The 16492-nt window shown below is 42.4% G+C and overlaps 1 pseudogene; it reads left to right on the top strand.

The window, feature by feature from the left end:
- The first annotated feature begins 11054 nt into the window (after positions 1-11054).
- Positions 11055-16173, top strand: LOC142046811 (uncharacterized; annotated as a pseudogene).
- The last annotated feature ends 319 nt before the right edge of the window (positions 16174-16492 follow it).

Below are 16492 nucleotides of genomic sequence, written 5' to 3'. Positions count from 1 at the left end.
CCTAGAATCAATATTCACTGTAGCAATCCTTCTAATGTTCCTTATTTATGGCCCAGGTTTAGAGAGCTTTACCTACAAATTCCTCTGGTTATTGAGCCCTTGATGGCATGAGGACTTGTCTGTTTTTTTTGTCTTGCATTTGTCTTGTTTGTTATTATATACAGAACAACATATGCTGTGGTTCTGTCTATTGGGGAACCCTGTATTCTGTCTCTTGTATTCTGTTGACTTCAATATTTGGAGCAGAAATATTTGAATGAGATGAGAATCCTTTTATTTTAAGCTTGTGTTGAAAACACTATATGCCTGTAACAAGGCTTGTGCAATAGCTGCTAATGAATTTGACCTATATTTAAAATGCATACTATGTAGACTGTGTATTTTTGTAATTATATCAACTTAAACAAGAGGTGAAAATTTTCAAAACTACCTAAGTCCCACTGAAAGTCAATCAGACTTCAAGGCTTCAGAAAATTTTGCCCTGCATTTTATCTCTGACACTGTTGATCAGCATCCTAAATTGTATGCATTAGGCCTCTGGGACAAAACCCAAGAATCCTGATTCCAAAAGTGCAGACAACCATGTAAACTAAATAAAATCAGCTTTAGCTGATGGGAAATTGTATGTGCATCACTTTCCACAGATAATCTAGTCCTGCCAATTGTTTGTCTGTGTACTAACACACAAGTTACCTTACTTTCTCACGGGGCTGAAGGATGGTTAAATCCCTTAGATATGTAGAAATATGTAATAGATCCTCTGGAAAACATGGTGGGAGCAAGGAAGTTCATGTGTTTTGTGTTGTCTCCCTCCTCCCCCCAAACCCTCCCACTGCACAGTATCTAAACACTAATTGTTTCAATTTTGAGTATCAGTTTCAAGAGTACTGAAAACTACAATATTGTAAGCCAGCTCAGATGTCTAGCATGGTTTGGAGTTTAACCTATGTGAAATCACTTCGTGTTTCCACTCAAACCATAAATTAACCATGATTTGCTTGGTATTTGCCCCAGCATCTTCAAAAGTATTGCACATCTTTGCAAAATAATATGGTGGCACTTACTGAAATCAGAGGCAGTTTGTCTGAGCAATTTCAATCTGAGTGAAGAGTTATAGATAGGGCTCTGTGTCTGTCTCAAAGGTCGCGGAAGGCACAGATTCCATGACTTCCTGTGACTTCTGCAGCAGCCAGTGTGACTGACCACAGGGCCACATGAGCAGCTGGCCCTGGGGCCAGCTCTTCAGGCAGCCCTGAGGCAGCCAGATCGACTGCCGCTGAAGCGGCTTTGCAGCCAGTCGCGCAGATTGTCCCACAGCAAAGCCACACCGGTCGCTGCTTTGACTAACCAGGCAGCTGGCCCCAGGGATCGCCCAAGCAGCAGCTGATGCAGCTGGCCCCAGGGACTCAGCAGTCCTGGGGCAGCCAGAGCAGCGGACCCCTGGCGGCCAGAGCAGCAGACAGCCCTTCTGAACCTTCTCCAATTTGTCCACATCCCAGAATGATGTTTGCTTTTTTTGCAGCAGTGTTACAATTGTTACATTGTTGACTCATATTTAGTTTGTGGTCAAATATAACCCCAGATCCTTTTTGGCAATATTCCTTCCTAGGCAGTCATTTACCATTTTGCATTTGTGCGATAGATTCCTTCCAAAGTGTAGTACTTTTTACATTTTTCCTTACTGAATTCCATCCTACTTATTTAAGACCATTTCTTAAAGACCAATTTTTGGCTTCTAATCCTGCTTTCCCAAATTCTTGCAATCTCTCCTGCCTTAGCATTATCCACAAACTTCATAAGTGTACTCTTTCTGTCATATCCAAATAATTAACTCTAGTTAATATGCCCTTACAGATTGACTGTGAACCACTGATAACTACTTTGAGGAGCAGTAGCTTTTCCAACCAGCTGCGCACCCACATTTATAGTAAGTTTGTCTAGGCTATAGTTCTCTAGTTTGTGTGAAAAATCATGTGAAACAGTGTCTGAAGTTTCAAAAATCAAGATACATCATCTCTATTGCTTTCCCCCTCTGCACAAGGCTTATTACCCTGCCAAAGAAAGCTATTAAGTTGCTTTGGTATGATTTGTTCTTGACAAATGTTACTTCTCACTTTATTTTCTTCTAGGTGCTTACAAATTGTTTGATTATTTGTTCCATTGTCTTTCCGGGTACCAAAATTAAGATGACTGGTTTATAATTCCATGGGTTGTCCTTATTCCTCTACTAAAATTGCCCTTTTCCAGTCTTCTGGAATCTCTCTCTTCCTGCACACATTCTCACAGATAATTGCTGATGTCTCAGTTCTCTTCAGCAAGTACCCCAAGTATTCTAGGCTGTATTTCATCAGGCCCTGCTGACTTGAAGACGTCTCAGATCTCTTCAGCTAGTACCCCATGTATTCTAGGCTGTATTTCATCAGGCCCTGCTGACTTGAAGACCTCTAACTTGTCCAAGGAATTCTTAATTTGTTCTTTTCCTAATTTTAGCAGGTCTGATCTACTCTAGGCAACTAAGTTGGTACAACTATATCCTCAGGGGTGTGAAAAAATCCACCTCCCTTCCCGAGTGACAGTTAAACAGCCTAACCCCCAGTGTAGATAGCACTAGATTAATTGGAGAATTCTCCTGTCGACTTAACTACTGCCTCTAGGGGAGATAGAGTACCTATGCTGGTGGAAATACCCTATCCACGTAGGTAGTCTCTTCACCGAAGCACTACAGTGCCGCTGCTGCAGCATTTTAAATGTCGACAAGCCCTCAGATCCTACCCCATTCACAGTGATGATCACTGTGTTAGCAGTGAATGGACAACTACTTTTTTTTTCTCTTTTTTTGGTGAAAACTGAAAGAAAAAAAGATGTTTAACATTTCAGCCATTGTTTTTTTTTCCTATTTTCCCTTCCCCATTTAGTAATGGGCCTACCTGTCCTTAGTCTACATCTTGTTTCTAATGTATTTGTAAAGATGTTTTCTTGTTACCCTTTATGTTCCTACCTAGTTTAACCTTGTTTTATGCCTTGCCCTTTCTAAGTTTGTTCCTATGTTCTTGTTTTGCTTTTTATTCTATTTATATTTTTATATATATAATTTCATTTTGTCATTTGACCTAGTTTCCACTTTAGCATGACAATTTTTTTTGAGTTTTTCAGGTCATTACAGATCTCCTGGTAAAGCCAGGATGGTCTTCTACTATACATACTATCTTTATTATGCATTGGGGTAGTTTGATCTTGTACTGTTAATTATGTCTCTCTAAAAAACTGCCAAGTCTCCTGAATCTTTTTTCCCCTTAGACTTTCTTCCCATGGGATCTCACTTACAATTCTCTGGATTTGGTAAAGTCTGCCTTCTTGAAGTCCATTGTCTTTATTCTGCTGTCTTCCCTCCTACCATTCCTTAGAATCCTGAACTCTTTCATTTTATGGTCACTTTTACCTAGGCTGCCTTCTACCTTCAAATTCTCAACCAGTTCTCCCTTGTTTGTCAGAATCAAATAATAGCCTCTCCAACTTCTATAATAAAAAGTTGTCTTCAATGGATTCCATGGACTTGTTAGATAATCTGTGCCCTGCTGTATCTTTCCCAAAAGGTGAGTAACTGACGTTCTCCATAGCCATGGTTAAAGCAGTGTGAAACATGTTTCAGATATAGCCACTTGAATGTTAACCATGGCTAATCCTGGTCTGTCTATAGTGTGTGGTGTTCCCACTCTAATGTTTGATCATGACAGCACCATCTGGGAGACCCTTATGGGCATAGAAAGAACAAAATAAAACTGCATATCTGAGTTGCATTTGGGAAATATAAAAAGAAAAAATGAATTTGTCGTGTCCAGGTAAATAAATGAAACCTAGTTTCAGGGACTGAAGGATTTATCAGCGTGTCAAGCCAATTGTATTTCCATATGCTGTATATAATCTCACATGACACTGATAGAAATGTTAAAAGAAACATCTTAGACTAATGAAAAACCTAGTGATTTGTCCATAAAATATTGCTGCAATATGGTGAAGCAGATAAACTATAAAACAGGTTACAAAAGACTAAAGGCAACAAAGCTTTAAAGCCTGGCCCTTTGTCACTTGGTGCGCTGATGATTTATTCCTGTTAATAACAATTTGATCGGTCTGCCCAGATTTGTTGCCACTGGAGTAAACTAGTAAACATTAACTCTTGCTGCCATCCTGTTTGTTGGTTGGTGACGAAGTGCTTTTCCGTCAGCTTCCAGAATGAGGAAAGCTTCTAAAATGTCTAAGTGTATTAGAACAATAAGGTCCTATGCTGCACAGAGCTTTACGGCTGGTGGAAAATGTGCAACAACAAAATTGTTACAATAAGATACAGAAGATATTAATTTTTCCACTTTTTGTGGTGGCTTTTTTTAGTCCATTTTTTTTAAAAATCTTCTAAACACTGATTTCCTATTTGATTTTAAAATAACACTTCATTGTTACTCACATTACCCTATAAGATTACTCTCTCCACTGTGTTTACTACCATTCATCCTCCAAATCTACTTGTTGTCATCATCTCACTCATGTGGATCTAATTGTGGGATCATGGCCCAGGTGTGTAAGATGTACAAACTGGAGTTATTTGGCATAATGTTTTATTAAATCAGAACATGCAACATGGGCAAGAGCTAATAGAGTTGTAGGTATCACCAAGGTGAGAGTAATTAAGATTCAATGGCCCATTCAAGCCTTGGCTTCTGTGGGGAGACTACAAAAATGGTGGGATTTTTTGTGATGTAGTCACCTATTTTAGAGAGACAGACCTACTTTTTTGACCTATTCAAAAATGTAGAAAGGGAGGAGCCAGAAAATCCTTTCCAGTGCTTCCTTCCAGAAAGGAAGGGGGAAAGAATTGATAAGAAGGTGGCTTCATGGAAGTGCAGGATGCATATCCAACAGATCAGTGCCTAGGAAATAAAAGGGGAAAAGCACAAAGACAAAGTGTAAGATCAAGCATCCTGCCTCTTCCATTTAATTTCTTAACACTTCCTGTGAGTTGCTTTCCCTGCTACATGCACGTCTTCAAACCTCTTGGTGTAAGCTATGCACACATTTAGCCTGCACACAATACCAGTTAAGTGTAAATTGATGGATTCTCCTGTTGCTTTGATAATGTGTTCAATTAATAGTATTGACTTAGATGCTGGGTTAATTTTTGTTTTTTATGGCTTCTAATATGGGAAGCAAATACAGTTGCATTTCTTGCAAGTCTAGTTATTGAGGGGAGTTTGAGGTGTAGCCTTACAACACGCTCTCTTCTTCTGCATAGACGTCATGTGCCACTCTTCAAAAGTGGACATGGCCTCATGGCACAGACCTCTTAATCGGGATCTGTCCAGTGCAATGTGTCCCCAGGTTTTTAATGTCTCTTGCATGCTTTGAGGTTGGCCTTCAAGGTGTTTTTGTATCTGAGGATGCATCGGCCTTTAGAGAGGGTTCCCATGCTAAGCTGGCTGTAGAACACCACCTTTGGTATATGGGAAACCTCAATGCAGACTGTGTCCAGTCCAGCACAGTTCAGCCCTGATGATCATACTGTTGATGACAGGGCTTTGGCACTGTCTAACTTCAGTATTGGGGATCCTGTCCCGCCACTTGATGTTGCAGATGAATCTTAGGCAGCAAAGGTGGAAGCTTTCTAGCTGTTTGTGGCATTGGTAGAGCATCCATATCTGACAGTTGTCAAGGAGTGAGATGAGTACCACAACTTGGCAGATTTTTATCCTGGTTCTGCAGCAGACTCTATGCTCCCTTCAGAACCTGTGGGTGAGCTTGGCAAATGCCAAGCTGGCCTTTGCCAGGCGCTTTATTATCTCATCATCCAACATGGCATTACTAGACAGTGTGCTAGCCAGGCAGCAGAATTTTCTGATCGAGCTGTGACAATGGGATCATGGGGGGGGGGGTGCGGGGAGGGGTGAGGGTGATGGTCAGGTGCAGGCTGGTTGGTGACTTCTGTTGTTTTCAGGTTGATTGTGAAATGGAAGCATTTTGAGGCACAGGCAAACTGGTCCATGATAAGCTGAATATCCTTGAGCAATGTGCCATGAGTACTTTCATCAGCAATTGGAAGCTCTCTGAATAGCTGTTTGATTACCTCAGGGTGGGCCCTGAACTGATGTAGATTGAAGAGACCCCCATCCACTCTAAACTGGGTGTATATGTCTCTGTCAGTGTACTGGAATGTGAACAAGAGCATGGCTGTAACAATGACAGGGCTGGAGCCATTATGAATTCTTGTTTGGTGCTGTTGGTGACAAGGAAGGCTTTTGATGAGACACCACACTTCATCATCATGCCATTGTGCAATAAGAGTATAACAGCAACTGTCTTCTCTGGGCAACAGAGATTTTTTAAGGTGTTTCCATACATCCTTGTGATTCAGTGTGTCAAAGTCTTTGATCAAGTCAACAAATGCCTTATATAGGTCCCTGTCCTGTTCATGAGCCTGACAATATTAATTACACAATTTAGGAAGACAACAAGTATTTGCTAAAATATCAATGTATATAAAACCTGAGGCTCCTAGATACCATAGGTTTTTTTTAGTTTGTTTTTTGTTTTTTGCCCTTTAATTTTCTGAAGGGTTTAAACTAATAAATTGAACTTGTTGAAACATCTCTTGCCATTCATCAGGAAGGGTAGCATGTATATAAACTACCCCAAAGCTCTTCTGTGGTACTTTCCTGCTGTTGGCTGAAGCTTTCATCAGGGATGGGTTTGGAGTTTCTCTTGTTGAAGTAAGGGATGTACAAAGCAGTTGTACTTGCATGGAAACTGATTCAGACAGATGTTTGGGATCTAATAAATTGTTGCAAACATATGTTAATGATCCTGTAAATGTCCAGAGTTTTTAAAATCTGAATTCTTTCCTGCTGCCGTCGCATCTTTGTTGTCAAAAGAAGGTGCTTACAGCTGTACTGATTTTGGGGTGGGGGAGAGATAGACATACTGCTTTTGGAACAAGTGTAAGCCTTGCACCACTGAATCTTTTGTTGCTGCTGTTCATTTAGTGCCATCTTCTGACATGATATATGTTTGCTACTAATGCAATTTGTCAGCTGTCACAGGGATGATGCTATGTCTATGTATCTGTTGAATTGCTAGGCAGTACTGGTAACTTGTCTTCCTTTTTTCTACCTCTTTCATTTTACTCTTCAGTTTTATATTCTTGTAAGAATTCAAATGTTGTTTGTGGTTTCTCTTTGAGATCCTGAACTAGAAACGGCTTCAATCTACGAGACTGGATCTGAATAGCCAAAGACTTTGGGGAAGTTCAGAGCCAGATAGCAGTCAGTCTTTTCCATCTCAGACTTCTCTCTAATCAGAGCATCAGCAGGAAATCAATTAGGGCTGTCAAGCAATTAAACATTTTTTGTGTGATCGCACTGTTAATTAAATATTTTTGGATGTTTTCTACATTTTCAAATATATTGATTTCAGTTACAACACAGAATATAAAGTATACAATGCTCACTTTATATTTTTCATTTACAAGTATTTGTACTATAAAAAAAACTAAAATAGTATTTTTCAATTCACCTGATACAAGTACCAAGTACTGTAGAGCAATTTCTTTATCGTGAAAGTTTAACTTACAAATGTAGAATTAGATTTAAAAAACTGCATTCAAAAATAAAACAATGTAAAATTTTAGAGCCTGCAAGTCCACTCAGTCTTATTTCTTGTTCAGCCAATTGCTCAGACAAACAAGTTTGCTTATATTTGCAGGAGATAATGCTGCCCGCTTCTCGTTCACAATGTCACCTGAAAGTGAGAACAGGCATTCTCATGGCACTATCGTAGCTGGTGTCATAAGATATTTGTGGGCCAGATAGAGTGACCAGACAGCAAGTTTAAAAAATCAGGATGGCGGTGGGGGTAATAGGAGCCTATATAAGAGACTCAAAAATAGGGACTGTCCATATAAAGTTGAGACATCTGGTCACCTAGTGCCAGACTTGCCAAAGATTCATATATCCCTTCATGCTTCAACAATCATTCCAGGGGACATGCATCCATGCTGATAGTAGGTTCTGCTCAATAACAATCCAAAGCAGTGTGGGCCGATGCATGTTCATTTTAATTATCCAAATCAGATGTAGAGTTGCCAACTTTCTAATCACACAAAACCAACTGGCCCTGCCCTGAGGCCCAACCCCTGCCTCTCCCCTTCTCCAAGGCCCTGCCCTCGCTCGCTCCATCCACCCTCCATCCATCACCTGTGCTCCCCATCTGGGGAGGGGAAGGGTGCAGGAGGGAGAGGGAGGGTTCCAGTTGGAGGTGCGGGCTCTGAGGTGGAGCTGTGGGGTGTGGGAGAGCACTCCAGGCTAGGGTATGGGTTTGGGGTGCGGGGGGGGGGTATGGGTTCTGGGCTGGGAGTTAGGTTCCAGGTGGAGCCAGGAAGGAGGGGTTCAGAGTGCAGGAGAGGGCTCTAGGCTGGGGCAAAGGGTTAGGGTGAAGGTGGGGTGAGAACTCCAGCTGGGGTGGGGCCAGGGATGAGGGTTTTGGGGTGCAGGAGGGGGCTCAGGGCTGGAACAAGAAGGGGAGTGTAGGCTTAGGGTGGGGCAGTGGGTGCAGGAGGAGATTCTGCACTGGGGCAGGGATTTGGGTGCAGGGCGGGGGTGAGGGGCCTCGGCAGCGCTTAAGCAGAGCTAGGGTAGGTAGGAGACATACAATTCTTCCCCAAGGAGTTCAGTCACAAATTTAATTAACATATTTTTTTTTTAATTAGCGTCATCAGGATGGAAGCATGTCCTCTGGAATGGTGGCCACAGCATGAAGGCACATACAAATGTTTAGAATATCTGGCATGTAAATACCTTGCAATGCCAGCTACAAAAGTGCCATGCAAATCCCTGTTGTCACTTAATGGTGACATTGTAAGCATTATCTCTTTAATATGTAAACAAACTTGTTTGTCTTAGCAATTGGCTGAACAAGAAGTAGGTCTGGTTGGACTTGTAGGCAATAGAGTTTTACATGGTTTTGGTTTTTAGTACAGTTAGGTAACACAATCTGCATTTGTGAATTGCACCTTCATGACAGAGATTGCACTACAGTACTTGTATGAGGTGAATTGAAAAATACCACCTTTTGTTTATCATTTTACAGTGCAAATATTTGTAATAAAAATAATATATACTTTGATTTAAATAACAACACAAAATACAAGATATATGAAAATGCAGAAAAACATCCAAAATATTTAATACATTTCAATTGGTATTTCTATGTTTAACAGTGAGATTAAAACTGAGATTAATCAAGATTAATCTTTTTGAGTTAACTGTGATTGACCGACAGCCTAGCTTCTACAAATCTATCTTGTGATTAACACTAAAATGAGGTATTAACTTTAAACTCATTACTTGCATGGTTTATATGTGGTCTGTTCCCCAAAATCCCATTATGGCGATTGTACAAATGTTAATATCATTAGATTGGACAGGAAACAGTTTTCTGGTACCAAGAAGCTTTTTGAGACTTCAGAAACCTTCTTGTTCTGCACTGGGATAAGACTAAGACCTTTCTGAGGTTTTTCATGGAAAATGAGAGCCATGCAGACCAACCCATGCCAGGATCGCTAATCTGCTGGTTGTTAGAGAATTCACCTGAGATGTGGGACACCAGGTTAAAGTCCTTGCTTTGCCTGATTTTAGGCCAAGAACTTGAACCCAGGTCTCCCATATTGCAGCCAAGTGCCCTGACTACTGGGCTATACATTCAGTCCCTCTCAACTTCTCCTTTTGGAGCTGTTCCACTTTGTATGGAATAGTTAAATAGTCATTGGAGCAGGATCTCAAACTTGCACCTCATTCCTAGGTGAATGGCATGACACTGGGCTCTGCAGTCTCCCTTTCTCTTTGGTCTAGTGAAGAGATGGCCCAACAAGAGATTGAGAAAGATCCACCACAGAACATTCGCTAGCCCAGTGGATAGAACACTCTCTCCTGCAATGCAGAAGACCCTTCTCCATTCCAGGTAGAGAAGGGAATTGTACACCAGTCTCCAATGACGGTAGTGTAACCACCAGGCTAAAGGAACCTCTCCTTCACAACCATCCCTCCCCTGGGCAGTTAGTCCACCGTGGCTTTTGTCAAAATGCCCAAAATTTAAATAAAAAATGTCAGGTAGAAATATTTTATTTAGAATTTTTTTTCAAGCTTTTGGTTCACTGAAAATTGGATTATTTTTTTGCTTGACTTGAAACTAAACTGTTCTTGATTATTTCAGAATTACCAGCAAACAAAATAAGATATTATTCATACAGATCTTCTCAGGACTTTGCAGGACTAAGATCTGGAACACAGCTCCATATTTGTCTGAAGAGAATGGATTCAATATTTAAGGTATATGCATGTGATGGAACAACTGTCAAGATCTCTCAAAGATTGTACTCTTGGGCTTAGTTCCATGAATATGCAGAGCAACCTCAAGTGCATATAACTATGCACTATTATTGTTGTTCATTTTCTGGAAGACATTGCCATCCATTCTGTCCATGGTCTTGGCAAGTTTAGGCACCTAATTTCCATTTGAGATGTAAGGTCCCTGCAAATATATAATCTTGAATTGCAAAATAATATTGTGTTTACCCCTCTTTTTGCTGCCTTATGTTGTATAATAATGGCCTCAGGGGCATTTTTTAAAAAAAATACTTTTTCTGATTTATTTTTATACTATTGCAATAACAGAGCAGTCCGGTCTTATCTTGCCTTTTTTTGCTGGAGGTCTCTAGAATCTAGGGAGCTCTCTCAGGCCTTGGCTGAAGTTAGGGGCTGTTTTACAAATCAAGATTTTAAACAGTCTAAAAATCCATTCCTCTCTGGATTTCTCAGGTCTTTCTGATGTTGTAATCTTATTAATGCTCCAATCATTCATAAAGTATTCCAGCAAAAGGACAGGAGACATGACTTGAGATTTCTAATGAAAGAAAAACAAGCAGGGGAAAAATAGCAGGAAATTAAAGGAAGTTTCTCTGTTCAGTTAAATGAAATGGAAACTGACCCAGTGTGAATAAATGTTAAAACAGCATGATAGCTTTAACTAACTATTTCAAGGGAGTCATTATTAAGGTACTGCAGGGTACATTTTCAGAGAATGTCTGTTATAAGTGGATCTGAGGGATAGATCTCATTAGCTGGGAGAAATAGAAATGTTTAAATCCCAGCCCAAGCAGTTCCTCAGTCATCTGATACAAAATCAAGATAAGGAACGGAATTTGCACCATTGGTCATTCTTGTAAAGCGTGAGCACTGATCAGATGTGGTGCTTAGGCATCAAGAAGAGAAGTCAGTGACAGCAAAAATTGTACTGTACGTGTATAATCGTGTAGCAAAAAGGTGAAGCAGACAATAGGTCTGTTGCCTTTGTAAGCTAAGATCTAAGTGAGTTCTTAGACATATTCACCCAGTGAAATACATTAGCATTTTTCCATGGTCTTACCTGTACCACACTACCAAAATAATATACAAGAGAGGAGTAAATAACTGAAACTTGCTATCAGCTAACAACTTCTCAAGGAAGGCAGAAAATTGGAAAGAGTAGTGTCCCCATCTTCCCTTTTAGGATTTACTGGTGGAGGATAGATATGCTAAAAGTATGGCAAAAGTTAAAAAAGGAAAAGAAAAATATTCCCACAGGATTAGCTGTTCTACATGGCTGTGGAAATACAAAGGGAAGCTAGAGCAGTCTGACTGCAAAGCATATTTGTCATTAGAATTTGCATTTAAGACCTCATGCTTCAAATGAAAATTCCATGTCTAAACTTGCCAACAGCATGTACAGAAAAGTGGCTATATTTTCCAGCAAAATACATGAGTTAACATGTAGATTTAGGAATAACTTAAGAATTATTCATGTGCTTTGTCTCTCTTCCCTCACCTTAAACAAATTGGGCACTAAAGTCCAGTCAATTTGTGAAAATTGCTGCTGTTCTAGGAGCTATAAAAATGACAGTTTGGAATGAACTGTCAGATTTAGTAATCAGCACAGCTGACTAGGCTAGACATAGTTTTCTTACCTTTCCCCTTAACTGGAAACCAATGGAATGAAAAATATTTCTAGAGGAGAGCCTTTAAAGAAAGCTGAGCATACATTAGCTACAGATCAGTGAGAAGAGAGCTTGGCTAGAAAATGAAATAAAAGGTCATTCCAAAAAGTGTGAAATTGAATGATTGATCCTGCTGCCAGTGAAGTTCATAGGAGTTCTGCAGTTGTTGATTTTACTGGGAACAGGATTGGGTCCTAAAATGATACTGTTGCAAAGGATTTGGAATCCGTGCTGTGTAAGGCTGCTGTGACAGCTGTCACCTGACCTCAAGGAAACAGATACATAACAAGCAGAGTTTTACGCTTTTATGACATTGTTCCTAACTAATTACTCAGACTTTACCATTCACTTAGGGTGGGGTGCACTCCAAGATTGGCATGGAGTCTCTAGGAATTAAAGATTAATCTTATTACAGATTATGTCAGGGATGGGCAAACTTTTTGCCCTGAGGGCCGCATCGGGTTTTGGAAATTGTATGGAGGGCCAGTTAGGGTGTGGGGGCTGGCACACACCTCCCTCATCTGACCTCCCCTGCTTCTTGCTCCCTGACAGAACCCTCCCGGGACTCCTGCTCCATCCAATCTCCCCTGTTCCCTGACGGCCCCGCCTGGACCCCTGCCCCATCCACCCCCCTCTGCTCCATCCAACCCCGCCTCTCCTTCCTGGCCCCCTGGGACTCCTGCCCTATCCAACTACCCCTTCTACCTGTCCCTGACTACTCCCGACCGCCCCTCCCCCTATCCACACACACACCCCGATCAGCCCTGTAAACTCTCCTGCCCTCTATCCAACCCCCCTTCTCCCTGTCCCCTTACCATGCACCAGTTGCTCTTGATGCTACAGCCACACTGCCCAGAGCACCAGAACAGGGAGCCGTGTCTCCCAGCTGGAGCCAGCTGCAGCACAGAGCACCAGGTCAGGCTGCGGCCCTGTAGCTGTGCTGCCCCAGGAGCTCACAGCCCCACCACCCAGAGCATTGTGCCAGTGGCGCAGTGAGCTGAGGCTCTGCAGGGGATGGGAAACAGCCAGGGAGGGGCTGGGGGCTAGCCTCCTGGGCCAGGAACTCAGGGGCCGGAAAGGAGGGTCCTGAGGGCTGGATGTGGCCTGTGAGCTGTAGTTTGCCCACCTCTGGATTATGTCATTGCACAGGAGCAATCCCACTCTCTCGATCTTTAGAAGCCAGATACCAATGTTGTCACGACTGGTAACTTCTTTGGTTGCAGTGGATGGCCTTGACATCTTTCGTGCCTCGTCAAGCCCTTCGCTGTCCACAAAGCATTGCAGAACTGCCTTCTTGGCCATTGGATCTTAGTGATCTCTTTTACCCAGTCCGCTGGAGCTGATGTCACATGCAGGTAGACATATCCCTAATTCACTGAGGATTTGAGTCCCATCAGTTACACTCACGTGGTTTGGCCGGCCTGTCGAAGCCGTTGCCTGGAGTGTGGCCACTGCGCATGCTGCAGCTACTTGGAGCCACAAGTTAGAACCGAGTGACAAGTGGGGATCAAAGTGGACGGACCACCCTCGAAGGTGGCCTGTGGATAGGTGGTAGTCCAGCTCTGTACCTGGGGCAGCAGAATTGCCCGGCAGCATCCCAGGTGTCTGAGCAGCCCTCTTCAGGACAGCACTGCTCACCCTAGTGAGGGAGGGGTCTAGAAAAGGTGGCCTAAAAATTGCCTGCCCTAGAGCAACTGGCCAGCAAGCTGCAGCTGGCAGTTTAACCCAACCTGCAGCTGAAACCAAAAGAAAAATTTGAGGAAACTTACCGTTGGTGTATGGAATGTTCGTACCCTCATGGATCGAGAAGCTGTTGCAATACCTGAGAGAAGGACAGCTCTCATTGCTCGAGAACTAGCCTGCTACAACAACGATATAGCGGCATTAAGTGAAACAAGATTGCCTGGGGAAGGTTCCTTGAGTGAACCAGGAAGTGGTTACACTTTCTTCTGGAAGGGTAAGACTGAGACAGAGGACAGAAAACATGGAGTTGGTCTGGCAATAAAAACCTCACTGATGCAGCAACTCCCAGACCTTCAAGTGAGTGTCAATGACAGATTGCTGAAACTACGCTTCCCATCATGCCACCATCATCAGTGCAAATGCACCCACTCTAACATGCTCTGACAACTCAGAGGAACAATACTATGAAGATCTCGACAGACTGATCAAGGCCACACCTGTAACAGACAAACTACTCCAACCTGGAGATTTCAATTCCTGAGTTGGGGCTGACAGCGAGACCTGGAAAGGAGTAACCGGGCCACATGATGTAGGTAAAATGAACAGCAATGGACTACGTCTTTTGAGCCTTTGTTCTGAAAATGACCTGACCATTACCAACACTCTGTTCCAACAAGCGGACAAATACAAAACAACGTGGATGCACACTAGGTCCAAACAGTGGCATCTGATAGATTATGCCATTGTCAGAAGGCGAGACATCCGAGACGTAATGATCACCAGAGTAATGTAAGGCGCAGAGTGCTGGATAGATCACAGATTAGTCAGAATGTCTCTTCAACTTCACATCGCTCCCTCTCGGCACAAACGCCCTAAGCATGTGCGACCTGCTTTCAACATAGCCAAACTGAAGGATGCTCAGCATTTCAACAATTTCCAGAGGAGTCTTGATGAGAAACTGACATCCCACGGACAGTTGATCGGTACTGTAACCGAAAAGTGGGATCAGTTCCAGCAGATAGTGCCTGACACAGCAATAACATCTCTTGGACCAAAGAATAGAACACATCAGGATTGGTTTGATGAGAACCAAGAAGAAATATGCTCAGCACTGGAAGTAAAGAGAAGCCTTTATCGAACGGCAGAATGACCCCTCCTCAGTCTCTAAACAGGACCATTTCAAGTACCTTCAGAGCAAAACACAGAAGGACCTCCGTCAGATACAAGACAACTGGTGGGAGAGCAAAGCCAAAGAAATTGAGCACTATGCTGAGACTCACAACTCAAAGATGTTCTTCAGTGCTATTAAGACTGTCTATGGACCTTCTAAACCAAGGACCAACTCATTGCTCTCATCAGACAACACAACGGTGATTAAAGATAAAGAAGGCATCAACGAAAGATGGCGAGAACACTTTAGCAACCTTCTCAATAGACCATCAACCATGAAGAATAATGTCCTCAATGAAATTCCACAACAGCCTGCTCTGACAGATCTTGACTTTCCGTCCACTATAGATGAGATTAAGAAAGCTGTTAGCAAGATAAGTTCAGGAAAAGCTCCTGGAAAAGATGGGATACCAGCAGACAAATACCAGCAGGTCCAGCAGCACTAGCAGCGTTCCACAGCGTGATCATCAGCATTTGGGAGGATGAAAACTTACCACAGGACCTCCGCTACTATTTTCTCTCTTTTCAAGAACAAAGGCAGCAAAGCAGAATGTGGAAACTATAGAGGCATATCCCTCCTCTCCGTTGGTGGGAAGATCATTGCCCGCATCATCTTGAACTGCTTAATAGCCAGTATTTCCGAGGCAAATCTACCTGAAAGTCAATGTGGTTTCCGACCTGGCCAGAGCACAGTCGACATAGTGTTTTGCTGTCAGACAAATACAAGAGAAGTGCATTGAACAGAATATGCACCTGTATGCTGTCTTAATAGATCTGAGAAAGGCGTTTGATACCGTCAACAGGGAAGCCCTTTGGACCATTCTAACACAACTTGGCTGCACAAGAAAATTTGTCCAAATTATACGCCTTTTTCATGACAGCATGACAGTTGAAGTATTGTCTGATGGCGCCACATCAGCCCCCTTCAACGTCACCAATGGCGTGAAACAAGGATGTGTATTCGCTCCTGTCCTATTTAACCTGTTCTTTGCATGCGTCCTTAACCATGCAATGAAAGATCTGGACCAAGGTATATACTTGAAATACCGGCACGATGGTTCACTTTTTGACCTCCATCGCCTGAATGCAAAGACTAAGACAGTGCAGAAACTCCTTCTTGAGGCACTCTTTGCCGACGACTGTGCCCTCATGACTCACACTGAAAATGATCTTCAGCACATTGTCAACAAGTTTGCTGAGGCCTCGTAACTCTTCGGACTAACTATCAGCCTTGGAAAGACAGAAGTTCTTCATCAACCTGCACCTGGATCAAATGCTTCTGTCCCGAGTATCTCCATTGTCAGCACTCATCTTAAAGTAGTGGAGAACTTTTAAATACCTGGGTACTGATGAATCACTGGATAATGAGATCAACGCACAAATATCCAAAGCAAGCCAGACTGTCTGCATGTCAAAGTTTTAAACTGCCACAACATCCGAATGTCAACAAAACTGCTTGTTTACAGAGCTGTTGTTCTCTCATCTCTTTTTGTACGGGTGCGAAACATGGACACTATATAGGTGTCACATCAAGCACCTTGAAGCATTCAACATGTGTTGCCTCCG

The sequence above is a fragment of the Chelonoidis abingdonii genome, chromosome 4 (assembly GCF_003597395.2).
Source record: "Chelonoidis abingdonii isolate Lonesome George chromosome 4, CheloAbing_2.0, whole genome shotgun sequence".
NCBI lineage: Eukaryota > Metazoa > Chordata > Testudines > Testudinidae > Chelonoidis > Chelonoidis abingdonii.
Note: the sequence above shows the minus strand (reverse complement) of the source record. Positions and strands in the feature narration are given on the sequence as shown.